Below are 15,355 nucleotides of genomic sequence, written 5' to 3' on the forward strand. Positions count from 1 at the left end.
AGAGATCCTCTTTCTTTACATCCTTGCCAGCATTTGGTATTAGGATTAGTGTTTATCTTACCTATTACTAAAGGGTATATCAATATCTCATCATGGCCTTCATTTGCATTTCCCTAATGACTAGTGATGTTGAATATCTTAATATGTGCTTATTTCTCATCTATATATTCTCTTCAGTAAAGTATCTCTTCATATCTTTTGCCCATTTCATAACTGGATTATCCATTCCTGTTGAGTTTTTTAAGTATTTTACTTATGAGCTCTTTGTCACATACATGGTTTATAGTTTATCTTTTCATCCTCTCAACAAGGTCTTTCCCAAAACAAAAGATTTTAATTTTGATGAAATCCGATTTATTTTTTTCTTCGTAGATTGTTATTTTGGTATCATGGCTAAAGTTCTTCTTCAAACTCTGGTCTGAAATGCTGTCATCACTGACATCTTGACACCAAGAGTGGTTGATTATCACTGCTTTATAGGTTGTATGTTCAGGCTCTCTACTTCACCTTTACTGGAAAAGTGGGTATGGAGCCTCAGCTGTTTAGTCTTATTCTATCTGTTTCATCTGACTTGTATAGAGCAGCTATGCCCAAGTTATCTGTCCTGCCAGGCTGCCCTTTTAGTGATCTTTTGAGTAGAAAGACTACCCTTTTCTCGGGACATTTTTTGTATGTACCCATTGCCTTTCCTAGGCTGCCAACACTACAGTATCCAATCTGAGGTACATAAGTTTAGAAGAAACCTCATGGAATTCACCACTTTGTCTTCCCTTGAAATCTCAAGATCCTTACTTAGTCTGCCTTCTTCTCTCCATCTTTCATTCTCCTTGTGTTCATTTTACATATTATGTCCAAGGTTTTTAGTTATACTTTTTTAAATTCTACCTAAGTACATCTACTCCATCTTTTCAGAAGCAGAAATATTAGCTTTCTTTGCATAATCCAGATTTTTCCTATACCTCATTCTATGTCTAAGTTGGTCATTTGTAGGCACTGCATCCTCCCGGACATGGTGATTTGTTCAAATTTTTAAGTGTAATTCAAATAAGGCCAATTAGAACTGATCAAGTCTACTGGATTTTGTTGAAATTACTAGGAAAGAAAACTCTTCTTAGGATGTTGTTAAATTGAAAATGTATCAGTCTGCAGTTGTGGATACTTATTTTCTTATATGATAAGAGGCCACACATGAGAGTAAAATCACAATAGAAGACAACAAAGACAAAATATGGAGAATAACTTACTATGTACTGATGATAGTTTGAGTCAATGGACCTTGCACGGTCCTGAATCTAGCTTTACTTTGGGCTGTTCAATTTGGTAATCTAAAATGCCCCATTGTTACTTTAAGTTTTTCAGTTTTTCATTTTTTTTTATCACCAAAGGATCACTGAAATATATTAATTTCACTCATATTTCTGCAGAAGTCAATCATCTTACTCTCCTGCAAAATATCCCATGGTCCTTTATCAGTGTTTGATATGTTTTGGCTTAATCAAAGCTAAATAAAAAACCCTGGGAATGTAGAAGAACTAGGCTGTCTTTTTAAACATTTTAAGGATTCTTCCCCGCTCAAAAATACTTGGGAAAAAAATGTTTTTTAAAATCTCTCTGTGATTAAAAAAAAAAACTCACAAAAATTATTGTTTTTTTTCTAATAAACATTATGAGACCATGACTTTATGTATAGGCAAAAATGGGCAGTATCGTCTTGGTATTTGTGAAAAAATGAAAATAATCATCATGCCTTCCTATAAGCTACTAATGATATAAATAACATTCTAGGAACAGAAATAAAATAAAAGTAACATATATAATAACATAAATAAAGCATCTTTTGGCATAAATGAATATACATATATAACTGAATAAATGTACATGCTAAAATGATATATGCTAACCTGCACTTCTAGAAACCCAGTCCATTTTATTTTCTACATTATTCAAAGCCATATCATTCTACTCCTTCTTTTGTTGTCTTTAATATTGATTCACCCCCTATAAATTGCTTTGTTTACCCTTAATAGGTTAAGTCCACCCTAAGAGAACATGTTGTTATATACATACTGACATGAGACTTTTGTGAAGTTAGAAACTCAATATCTGAAGGAAAAAGAATTATTTGAAAAGTAAAGAACTAAATGGAGAAGGTAATATTCGTAAAACAACTTTCAACCTTGACTAGTCCTATATCAAACTAGCTTTCAGCAGGAAGTTGTGATCTAAAGTGAGAAAATGTATTTTAAATGATCATAAGTATGAAAATCACATCATGGCTCATTTATTTTTGTATCCTCAGGCCACCATAAAAAATGACATGGAATAGGTGTTCAATACATTCATCGCCTGGGTAACCAATCAGTGAATGAGGAGTCAGGAGCTTCAAGAAGTATGGCTTGATTAGGTTTCACTTTGAGGTTTTCATACCCTTTCTTCCCCTCTTTCCACCATAGTTTCTTTAAGGTTTTCAAATTCTTGTTCTTGATTGGCAAAATTCTTGACTTCTCTGTCTAAACTGAAATACGCATGGCAACTTTTCTCTCAGAGAGCTTTTGTAGAGTAATAACTGCTCAATTCAGGCCAACCTGGCTTGGACCTACTTCAAAGACCCCTGTCTATGTCCATAGCCTCTGAAATCTACTTTTTACTTTTTCTTAGCTGTCTTTTAATAACTGCTACTTTCCTCCTGCTGGTAGCTTACAGGCAATGAGAGCAGCTACTTAGGTTAGCATCCCAAAGAGTTTGTTAATGGAATGCCTGCCTGAGAAGTTAGCGGACTTAAGCACAGTTTGGAACACATGTGAGGGGAAATGGTGGATTAGAAGAGAAGAGAGCCACAAATTGTGTCCAATCCACTTTCTACCACAACCTTTTCTCTCTTAATTACAACAAACCACACACCTGGCAGGAAGTTTATTGTTAAGCTCTAAGCAAAATACAAGATACTTTTGGATTAGTTTGTGGGACATTTTCACTGTATCAATAGGCTGTTTTTATTCTGTAAGAGGTTTTCATGTTCATACTGATTTAACATATATTTAAAAGTCTTTGAACCATAAGTGCAGGTTCTGATAAAAGATGTTATTATTCTCATGCATGCAACTGAAACTCCTATCTTCTATTCACTTTTTTTTTTAATCGCCAGATTTGCTGTCTAGGAGCTTGTTTGCAACTGGGATCATGAGCTGAGCCAAAGGCAGAGGCTTTAGCCCACTGAGCCACCCAGGTGCCCCTTGACCATAATAAAGTTATAGATCAGACAAGACTGAGCAAACTGGCCCTTACCTAGATAGTGTTACAATATTCTAAAAACAAAGAGCTTTGAGCTCCTACAGTGCAAAATAAAAATCAAAGTAATAATAAAATAATATAAATTAAAACAATAAAAATATAAATTAACATTTTAATACAAATATAATATTCAAAAATAAAAATAATTCAAAGTAGAATCATAAGGTTGAAAACAAGCTCCTAGACATGTGTCTGGTACATAGTAGGTTCTTAATGTCTTATAATTTTCCTTCATGAGTTATGAACTGCTCCTTTTAAAGAATAAAAATGGAATATGTATAAAAATTAACATAGCACAGTAAATCAGTGTTTGATTATTAAGAAACATACAGAAAGCCATGTGTAAAAAGAAAAGTGCTAACATTCATAGAAATGAGGGAATTTAGATTAAAGTTATCTATCAAAGGAATCAGAGGAAAAAAGTGATATGACATCCTTTGTAACCCCACTGTGCTGCTGTACATTTTGCAGCTTCATTGGCGTCATCTAAATTTCTTGGGCAAATAAATATTTAAGAACACTAAATATGTTTTTAGCAACATCTAAATATTCTCTGTAAAACAGACACGACTCACAGGACTAAAAACTCATCCTTCAGTTCAAGTATTTTTTTGTTTGTTTGTTTTCCAATCTGTAAAACTTAAATGGTTTTTTTCACCATGGCGATGGCACCCAGGGTTTGCTATGCACACTAATTTTGAGAGAATGTATTATTTATTATTTCCTCAACAGATCTTAATGGCTATATTTTGTGTTTGACGTTTCAGTAAATAAATTTTTAAAAATCTCCCTTCTTTGCCCCTTCCCTGCTGAGTTCCTGAGCCCCATATGCCAACTTTGAGGCAAGACTGAATCTTTACAGCTGAGTTTCAAGCCCTGAACAACATTAGTTTGCAATGGAAATGCTGATGCAGCTTTAATTATAGTGGTGTTAACTGCTCCATTATAATTAGAGATCTGCTGACCCTCTTAACTGGTTTTGCTTTCAGAACATCATGAGACAGCCTCCTTTTGCCAGCCATTCATCAGCTTCCTTTAAATTCGGTAACAATTTAGTAGTAAATGTGTTCCTTAATATAGTTTATTTGGCTGCTAAGAAGTTGGATGTTCCTCTCAGATCCTGAATTCTGGGCTACAGGGGCTTAAAGGAAACTAAGGAGATAATTTAAGCCATCTTATTGTTTAGTCTGAAAGGTACCTCAGTATTCGTCCTAGGATTCTTTCCCACATTTAAAGCTACTTGAGTAAGCCATTTCCTCTTTCCTCCACCTACCTTACCCCAGCTTCTAACATCTAGTCCAAGAACAGTCTACTTGCATTTATTTTGGCTAGCTTCAGTGGAGATGGAAAACAGCTGGCCAGCCCCACCCCGGAGCCCAGGAACCCACTCATTAAGACAGTGATTCAGACAACTCTTAGCCCCCTCCCACTATCTCCTAATCCTTAACTAGTTCGCACTTACTGGTTTTAAAGAACTTGTGTTGCCTTTTTTTTTTTTTTTTTCTTAAACAAATATCAGTATAAAGCAACTGAGGTATATTGGATCACTCAAATAAAACATTTTCTGGGCAGATTAAAAAACAGTTTTCATTTAAAACAGAAAAAAACAAAACAAAACAGTCTTCCAAAAAAAAATAAAGGTCCCTATTCATAGGTGTACTAAAAATTTAATAAAGTTATTTCTGAAATCAAAATTAGCAAATATTAGCAAATCAAAATTATATATATATATAGAGAGAGATATATATATCTCTCTCTCTATATATATATATCAGTGGACCTCAACTTCTGACATACGCCTGGATACCTGTTAAAAATTCTGATTCAGTAAACCTGCTGCGGGACCCAGGAGCAGGCATATGCAACAAGCATCACTCTCCCTCCCTCCATGCCACCAACCCCTTGATTCTCTTTCAGATGGCACAGAACAAACACAGGGAACACTGTGACAGCAGTTAGATAAGCTAACTTCACTTAGAAACAACTAATAAAACATCTAAAAATGGCTATAAGGAGAGATTTGAGAATTATCCATGTCCATTAAGTTAGACTATTTCTTAAAACTTATATGCTCAATTGTACTGAGGTTTATATAAGTGTATAATCAGGTTGTAATAACAGCTTTGCAAACTCAGTCACAAAAAATAATAATTAAAAAAAAAAACAGAAATGGCTCTAGGTAACTTAAATAGAAAATGCATTTGTTAAAAGGTCAGTGCATAGCAGACTGAATTACAGAAAAACTGGAAAACTAGGTTTGAGAAATAGAAATAAGGTATGAAAAGGAAAGCCAAGAGTCAACACAGAATACATTAAGAATGATATTGGTAAGGTGACTTCCATTAACACACTTTGTTGATAAAATGCACTCTTCTCTCTCCACCACTACCACCTAGAATAGGTTTTTTTCCATTCTTGTGTCTTGTATTCACTCCTTGGAGTTTCAAAATTCAGGGAAACAATCCAGTTAATTGAACCCAGACCCTATGATCAAGCCCTGGCTCCTGCCAGAAAATGACATCTTTCTAATATCCAGTCATGTATAATTAAATGTTTTGAAAAGACCACATGGCCCAATAAAGCTACAGACTTTGAATACAAAGCATGTAGAAAATAGTTGTTATATATAGACTTGCAATAGATTCTGCTGGAAAAATTCTTGTCCTTTAGAAAACATTCCTGGAATTCTCTCCCAAAGAATGTGGCAGGCATACCACCTTACTTTCCAAGTTAGCTATATAAGCTTTATATCAATGAGATTACTATTCAGTATTCAGGTATTTTCACCTACATGATGTATGCATAGGGCTTTAACAGATGTTTAAACATATATGTTTAACATATATCATATAACATATACATACATCATACTATATATATGTATATATATAGCAAAGTTTGTTTTCAAATAATCTGTACAAGTTTTATTGTGTTGTTTTTTATTGCAGAGTTTAGAGGGTCTTTTTGTATTTTGGAAATGAGTCATTTGTTCAGTATGTATTTTGACAATATTTTATCTCAGTTTGTGTTTATCCCAGTTTTATTTTGTTAATAGTGCCTTTTGTGGATCAGATTTTTATTTTAATTATGTTTAACTTATCATTTGTCTTTTATAGTTGCTTTCTGTGACCAGTCTAATAAATCTTTTTAGTTATATTTTCTTCTCAAGTCTTTATAGTGTATTTATATTTAGGTCTATGATTCATTTCAACTTAAATTTTGTATATATGTAAAGAGGTTATCAGGTTTTTTTCCATATCCAAACAGATATCCAGTTATTCCAGCACTATTTGTTGAAAATGTTTTTTCCATGGAATTATTTTGACATGAGACTTGAAATGGATTAATCTATATGTATATGTCTATTTCTCAAATTTTATTATGTTTTAGTGACCCATTTTATTTTCTTAAAATAGTGACACATTTTCTTAAATACAACTTTTTAGTAATCTTAAAGCTTAATGTAAGTCTTCCTACATACTTTGTTTCTTTTATTTGTTTTGGCTATGCAATATCACTCGTAAAAGTGAATTTTAGAAAATAAATATAAATATAAATTTTAGAAAAATTTGTCATTTTTTAATTTTTAGAGGTTAGGTGAGTTTATGACTGAGAAGGTGTTGAATTCATTGATCAATTTGGGAAGAAACTGACCTAAAAATACCTTAACAGCATTTTGTCTTTGATTCCAAGAGCATGGTAAATCTTTTCATTCATTCATTCATTCACTCACTCAATTCTAAATTTAGTTCTGTGCTCAATATGGAACTTGAATGCACAACGCCAAGATCAAGAATCACATGCTCTTCTGACTGAGCCAGACCGGCTCCTTTCATTTAAATCTTTATCTTCCTATAATTATGCCCCTTTCAAAAATTCTTTTACTTCCCATTTTTTTTCTAATATGTATTTGATATATGTTTACTGATGCTTAAATCTAGTTTAATTCACTTGTTAGTCTAATAGTTGATTTGTACCATCTACAAATTTCTATGCAGACAATGGTACCATCTGTATATATAAGAACAGTTATGCTTTTTCCTTTACATTTGTTTCTAATTCTAACATCTGGATAGTATCTAGGTTACCTTCTATTAATTGTTTTTCTCTAGGCTACACATCAGATATTTCTATTTCTTTACAGATCTAGGAGTTTCTCATGTACATAGAACATTTTGAATGATAGAAATTTTCTGCTATACATTAGTTACCTCTGAAGAATGCTGGGTTTTGTTGTTGTTGTTGCTCTTTGCTTTTGGTTTTATTTTATTAGGTAACTAAACTGGTTTGGCCTCAGACTCAAAACTTACTGCTATGGAAAGCAGCTGAAGTCTTTGCTAATTATCTTTAGACTTGTAGATGTTCCTTCTTACCACTACTGGACTTTATCCATACATGTTTACTCAGATAGTGGCCAACAATTTGGGCAGAGAGGATACATAAATTGTGAGCCCTGCCCCCAACATGACCCTTTCCTCTCCCTGATTTTTTTCCTCACTTTCCAGCTTTTCCACAAAGCCAAAACAGTCTGCTAATTTTTGCAGTCAATAGGGATAAGTTTTAATGAGCTTTCTGCTCAAATTTCACCCACCTTGCATAAGTTAAACTAGGTGGTACCCTCAGGGAGATGAGAACCCACACAGACAACAGTAAATTTTATCCAACATAGTTTCCTTTCTCAAAGGGTATAATGCCATGCTTGCTTTGGCAGGATATATAAAAAATTGGAATGATACAGAAAAGATTAGCATGGTCCCTGTACAAATACAACACATAAATTTGTAAAGGGTTCCATCTTTTTAATAGATATGCAGAAAAATAAAGAGGAATCCAAGTATATCACTAAAGAAAGCCAACAAATTGTGACAGAAGAGAGTAAGAGAATAAGGAACAAAGGAAAACTACCAAAACAACCATAAAACAAGTAACAAAGTGGCAATAAATACATACATATCGATAATTACTTTGAAGGCAAACGGAATAAATGCTCTAATCAAAAGACATAGGGTGAAGAAATAGGTTAAAAAAAAAAAAAAGACCCATCTGTACACTGCCTACAAGAGAGGCATTTCAGACCTAAAGACATATGCAGATTGAAAGTGAAGGGATGGAGAAGAATTTATCATGCAAATGGATGCAAAAAGCAAGCTGGAGTAGCAATACTTGTATCAGAGAAAATAGACTTTAAAACAAAGACTAACAAGAAACAAAGGAGGACATTATATAATCATTCAGGGGACAACCCAACAAGAAAATATAACAATTATATTTCTACACCCAATATGGGAACATCCATATACTTGAAGCAGTAAATAACAAATATAAAAGAACCAATTGGAGGAGGAGAATTCAACATTCCACTTACATCATTAGGTACATTATCCAAACAGAAAATCAATAAGGAAATAGACACTTTGAGTGACACATAGGGCCAAATATATTTAACAGATATATTTGGAATTCCATCCTAAAACAGCAGAGTACATTTTTTTTAAGTGCACACAAAACATGTGCACTTATTCCACAATATGTGTATTCCACAGTATACCATATAATAGGCCAGAAAACAAGTCTTAACAAATTAAAAAATATCAAAGTCTTTCCATCCATCTTTTCTGACTGCAATGCTATGAAACTAAATTTCAACCACAAGAAAAATCTGGAAAGACCACAAATACATAGAGGTTAAATAACATGCTACTCAACAATGACCAGGTTAACCAGGAAATCAAAGAGGAAATAAAAAATACCTGAAATAAAAAAGGAAAACCTAATGGTCCAAAATATTTGGGATGCAGCAAAAGCTGTCCTAGAGGGAAGTTTGTAGCAATACAGGCAACCTCAAAAACAAAACAAAAAAAGCTTCAAATAAACAACCTAAACCTTACATCTAAAAGAGTTAGAAAAAGGACAAATGAAAGACCCAATAAGCAGAACAAAGGCAACAATAAAGACTAGAGCAGAAATAAACAAAATAGAAACTAAAAACAAAATAAAACCAAAACGAAAAACAAAGCAATAGACAGATCAATGAAACCTGGAGCTGGTTCTCTGAAAAGATCAACATAATTGATAAGCCAGATGCATCAAAAAAAGGAGAGAGAGGATTCAAATAAGGTCAGAAATGAAAGAGTAGAAACAACAACACCAAAAAAAAATACAAACAATTTTAAGAGAATATTATGAAAAATTTTAAGCCAATAAATTGGACAAGCTAGTAGAAATGGACAAATTCCTAGAAACTTTTGTAACCTCCCAAAATTCAATGAGGACAAAGTAGAAAATGTGAACGGACCAATTACAACAATTACACTGAATCAGTAATCAAAAAAAACTTCCAACAAACAAAAGTCCAGGACCAGATGACTTCAGAGGCAAATACCATCGAACATTTAAAGAAGAGTTAATATCTATTCTCTCAAACCATTCCAAAAACTTGAAAAAGAAGGAAAACTTCCAAATTCATTCTATGAGGCCAGCATTACCCTGACAAAAATATCAGATAAAAAAACTAAGAGGCAGAGAGAGAGAAATACAGAGGATTATCCTTGATGAAAATAGATACAATAATCTTCAATAAAATATTAACAAACTGAATCCAACAACACATTAAAAAAAATCATTCACCATGATTAAGTGGGATTTATTCCTGGGATGCAGGTGTGGTTCAATGTTTGCAAATCCATCAATATGATACATATCCATAGAGGAAGGGTAAGAACGATACGATTATTTCAACAGAGACAGAAAAAGCATTTGATAAAATACAACATCCATTCATGATAAAAATCATCACCAAAGTAGGTGTAGAGGGAACATACCTCAACATAATAAAGGTCACATATGAAAGACCAACAGTGAGCATCATACTCAATGGTGTAAAACTGAGAGCTTTTCCTTTAAGATCAGGAAAAAGACAAGGAGTTCCATTCTCACCACTATTATTCAACATCATACTGGGAGTCCTAGCCACAGCAATCAGACAACAAAATGAAATAAAAGACATCCAAACTGGTAGGAAAAAGTAAAACTTACAGTATTTGTAGATGACATGATATAATGTATAGAAAACCCTAAAGACAGCACCAAATATAAAAACCTACTAGAATTGATAATTAAATTCAATAAGGTCAAAGGATACCAAGTCAACACACAATAATTGGTTGCATTTCTAAACACTAAAAACAAAGCAACAGAAAAAGTAATTAAGAAAGCAGTCCCATGAACAATTGCACTAGAACGAATAAAATGCCTAGGAATAAATTTAACTGAAGAGGCAAAATATCTGTACTGTGAAAGCTATAAAGCACTGATGGAAGAAATTAAAGATGACACCAAAATTGGGAAGATATTCCATGCTCAAGGATTGGAAAAACAAATATTGTTAAAATGTCCATACTACCCAAAGCAGTACACAGATTTAATGTAATCTTCCCAAAATACCAACAGCATTTTTCACAAAACTAGAACAAATAATCCTAAAGTTAAATCCCTGAATAGCCAAAAACAATGCTGAAAAGCGAAAACAAAAACAAAACAAAACAAACAAAAAAACCCCACAAAATGGGAGATATCAAAAGTCCAGATTTCAAGTTATATGACAAAGATATAGTAATCAAAATAGTTTGGTACTAGCACAAACATAGACACACAGATTGATGGTGCAGGATACAAAACCTAGAAAACAAACCCACAATTACATGGTCAATTTTTGTCAAAAGAGGCAAGAATATGAAAGGGGAAAAAGTTTCTTCAACAAATGGTATCAGGAAAACTGGACATTTACATGCCAAAGAATGAAACTGGATCACTTTCTTACACCATACACAAAAATAAACTCAAAATGGATTAAGGACCTTTGAGGTGTGAAGCCATAAAAACTCTGAAGAGAACACAGGAAGTAATTTCTGACACTGGCCATAGAAAAGTTTTTCTAGATGTCTCCTGAAGCAAGGGAAACAAAAGCAAAAATAAACTATAGGGACTACATCAAAATAAAAAGCTTCTGCACAGCAAAGGAAACAGTCAACAGAACTAAAAAGAGGGAGAAGATATCTACAAATGACATATCCAATAAGTGTTAGTATCCAAAATATATTTTAAAAAACTAATACAATTCAACACTGAAAAAACAAATAATCCAAACAAAATGGGCAGAAGACGGGCACCTTCATGGCTCAATCAGGTCAGTGTCAGGCTCTTGACTTCAGCTCAGGTCAGGTCATGAGATCAAGCCCTGTGTCAGGCTCCATATTTGGCAGGGAGTCTGTTTGAGAGTCCCCTTCTTCCTCGTCCTCTGCCCCCACCACACCACACACACACACTCTCCTATAAAATAATATAAATCTTTAAAAAAATGGGCAGAAGACACAAACACACATTTCTCCAAAGAGGACTTCCACATGGCCAATAGATACCTGGAAAGACACTCAACATTCCTTATCCTGAGGAGTATGCAAATCAAAACTACAGTGGGTGTGGTACATAAACAATGAATGCTGGAACACTGAAAAGAAATAAAATAAAATGAAAAAAACAAACAAACAAACAACCCTACAATGACATATTACCTCACACCTGTGAGAATGACTAAAATAAAAAACACAAAAACAACAAGTGTTGCTGAGGATATAGGAGAAAAAGGAACCCTCTTGCTCTGTTGGTGGGAATGCAAACTGGTGCAACCACTGGGAAAACAGAATGGAGGTTCCTCAAAATTTTTAAAAATAGTGCTATTCTATGATTTAATAATCACACTACCATGTAGTAATGAAATACAAGAACACTAATTTGGAAGGATATATGCACTCTGAAGTTATTACAACACTATTTACTATAGACAAATTATGGAATCAGCCCCAGTGTCCATCCACAGATGAATGAGTAAACAAGCACACACACAAGAATATTATTCAGTTTGTAAAAAGAATGAAATCTTGCCATTTGCAACAACACAGATGGGAGCTAACGAGTATTATGCTAAGCAAAACCAGCCAGAGAAAGACAAATATTACACAGATGTGGAATTTAAGGAACAAAATATCCAAACAAAGGAAGGAGAGAAAGAGAGACAGACAAACCAAGAAACAGACTTTTAACTATAAAGAACAAACTGATGGTTATCAGAGGGCAAATGGGTGGTACAATGGGTAAAATGAGTGATGGGGATAAGAGTACACTTACCATGATGAGCACGGAGTAATGACATGCATAGAACTGGTGAATCACTATATTGGACACTTGAAACTAATATATATGTATATATATATATACACACAGACACACGCACACATTTTATGTATATATATATATATATATATATACATAATATATATACATATAGTTAACATATAGTTAACTGTATGTTAACTATACTGGAATTAAAATTTAAAAACTTAGAAAAAAAAAGAAAAAACATCATCCTATTTTTATTTTCAGTCACTTTTTACTGTAATCAAAAATGTGTTTATATATACTTCATTTCTAGTTTATAATTATGGGAAGCTGATTAAAATACTCTGGTAGGGGTGCCTGGGTGGCTCAGTGGATTAAGCCTCTGCCTTCGGCTCAGGTCATGATCTCCATGTACTGGGATCGAGCCCCACATCAGGCTCTTTGCTCAGCGGGGAGCCTGTTTCTCTCTCTCTCTCTCTGCCTGGCTCTCTACCTACTTGTGATCTCTTTCTCTGTCAAATAAATAAAAATCTTTAAAAAAAAATAAATACAATATTCTGGTATTACTGAAATCAGAATCCCTTTACACTTTCATATTTGTTTTTTAATAATAGTTTTCTCAAATGTTTCATATTCACTGGTTACTTTTTCATATTTTTAATGAGTTGGAAGGTGGCCCCCCTAAAAGTTATGTCCACTTACAATTCATGACCTTATTTGGAGAAATGGTCTCTGCAGAAGTAATAAGGATTTTGAGATAATCATTCTGGATTAACCAGGTAGGCCCTAAGAACAGCAAATGAAGTTCTTATTTTAAAAAACAGAAACAAAAAAACAGAGAGGGTAACTTGAGACATAGGGAAAAGGAATAAATCATGCAGAGTTGGAGATAGGTATGTGGGTTAAAGCCCACAAGTCAATGAACACCTGAAGCCACCCCAAGTTGCAGGAATCAAGGAAAGATTCTCTTCTAGAGAATTCTGTGAGAAAATGAATTTCTACTCTTATAAGCCACTCAATTTAAGGTTATTTTTTACAACCTTCCTAGAAAAAGGTACAGTCAAGTTTCTGCTCCTGTAACAAAATACCATAAACTGAGAGTCTTATAACAAACAAAAAATCATTTCGCATAGTCTCAGAACTTGAAACGCCAAAGTCCAGCGTGCCATCATGGTTGGGTTTTGGTGAGAGTCCATGCTTTTCCTTTTTTCATTGCAAACTTCTAGTTGTATTCTCATATAGTATACAGGGCAACAGAGTTCTCTAGAGTCTCTTTTACAAGGGAATTAATTCCATTTATATGAGATCCCCACCATAACCTGATCATTCCCCAAACCTCACCACCTAATGCCATCACAATGAGAGGTTAGGATTTTAACATATAAATTTGGGGGGGAATAAACATTCATTCAATTGCAGAAACTAATATAATATTTAAAAATGAGTAATAGAAAGTTAAGTACAGGCTCTGTACGAAAAGTGGCAGGTTTTGACTGGGGTATATTACAGTTTGTTGAGTCATTATTCGGTGACATTCAATTGCCAGAAAGGGAGAAGGCTGTTGCCATCATCTGTACCAACTATTCTAGTTTCTCTAAGATTTTTTTAATCTTAATTATCTAGATCAGAATACTAAATACCCTGAAGAGAAATGACTATCTCGAGATTCAGCCTACAAGAACATAAATTGTGCATGATTATCTTTTTTATTTTGGCACATTTTTCAGTCTTTTTCATGTATCATTGTACTTCACTTTAAGTAACTAAAGATGCACATAATAAACTAGAATTCAAGATTTGTAACAGTTCCTTTTCCTACCCCCTTTTGTTCTCATTTTAAGGTGTCTTGAATAACTGATTTAAATAAGGCCATTTTACCATCTTAGGGAGAAATACTGCTAGATATTTAAGTGTACATTCAAAAACATTTGCCTCATTTTATGGATGAGAGAACTGAGATCCAGAGGCTTTAAAGTAACTTACTCAAACATACATATTGCCAGTCAGTGGCAATTCCAGATCCCTAATGCATATTTGATTGCACCATTCTTAGAAATTCTTGGCTTCACATTTTTTCAGCAAACAGTTGAGTATCAAATATTGGCTAGTCAATAAATACATAACATTTTTCAGGTTACATGAAGAAAAAGAGGGCAAATGTATCTACAGTTAAATAGTGGTATATGGGGATATTAGAAAATGTCTAATTTCTATAGAAATTGAAACAATTTGTATACATTTTATATCATAATTGACTGTCCTGGAATATGTGTTTTATATGAGTAATAGTCATATACCACAGAAAAGAATGACAAAATAAACCCTAAAATAATTGTCATTTGTTGGCAAGAACAAAAAGATTTTCTCTGTGTTTTCTACCTACTGGTTTTGTGTTCTAAGGCCCAGACACAGCCACCCGGCTATTCCTGACAGCCTGAGTCTGTCTGCACTGTATCTGAATTTATTACTCACCATTTGTTATATTGCTAATAAAAACAGTATAAAATACTATCTTGTCACATTAAATCTGAAACAGAAATCTTGTTATATTTCAAGAAATGATTTAATATTTTATTACCTAAAATACTGGTGTGGAATGATGGTTACCACCATTTCTGTGAGCTGCTCACTAAATATTGATTGGGGTAAAAGTTGCAACATTAACTGCATGGGCAAAGCTTTTCAACTTATAAACACTGAGTGTTTAGGTGCCTTGTGACTAAATCAACAGAGTACAGCCAAGCATCAGGATCACACATATTTCCAAGTCATATAGCAATGCCTCTAGCTATCCATAGTATTTTAAGGTATTAATGTAATGAACCATCTTTAAAATTTTTTTTAAAAAAAGGAAAAGCAGAATGGAAATAAAGAAATCATATCCTTCACC

The 15,355-nt window shown here is 33.5% G+C and overlaps 1 non-coding gene across 1 annotated transcript; it reads left to right on the plus strand.

The window, feature by feature from the left end:
- The first annotated feature begins 7,989 nt into the window (after nt 1-7,989).
- LOC123390469 lies at nt 7,990-8,092 on the plus strand. Its single transcript, XR_006605058.1, has one exon. It is a non-coding gene; the product is annotated as a U6 spliceosomal RNA (small nuclear RNA).
- The last annotated feature ends 7,263 nt before the right edge of the window (nt 8,093-15,355 follow it).

Source organism: Mustela putorius, unplaced genomic scaffold, assembly GCF_011764305.1.
Source record: "Mustela putorius furo isolate JIRA1106 unplaced genomic scaffold, ASM1176430v1.1 tig00537350_pilon_pilon_pilon, whole genome shotgun sequence".
Lineage (NCBI taxonomy): Eukaryota > Metazoa > Chordata > Mammalia > Carnivora > Mustelidae > Mustela > Mustela putorius.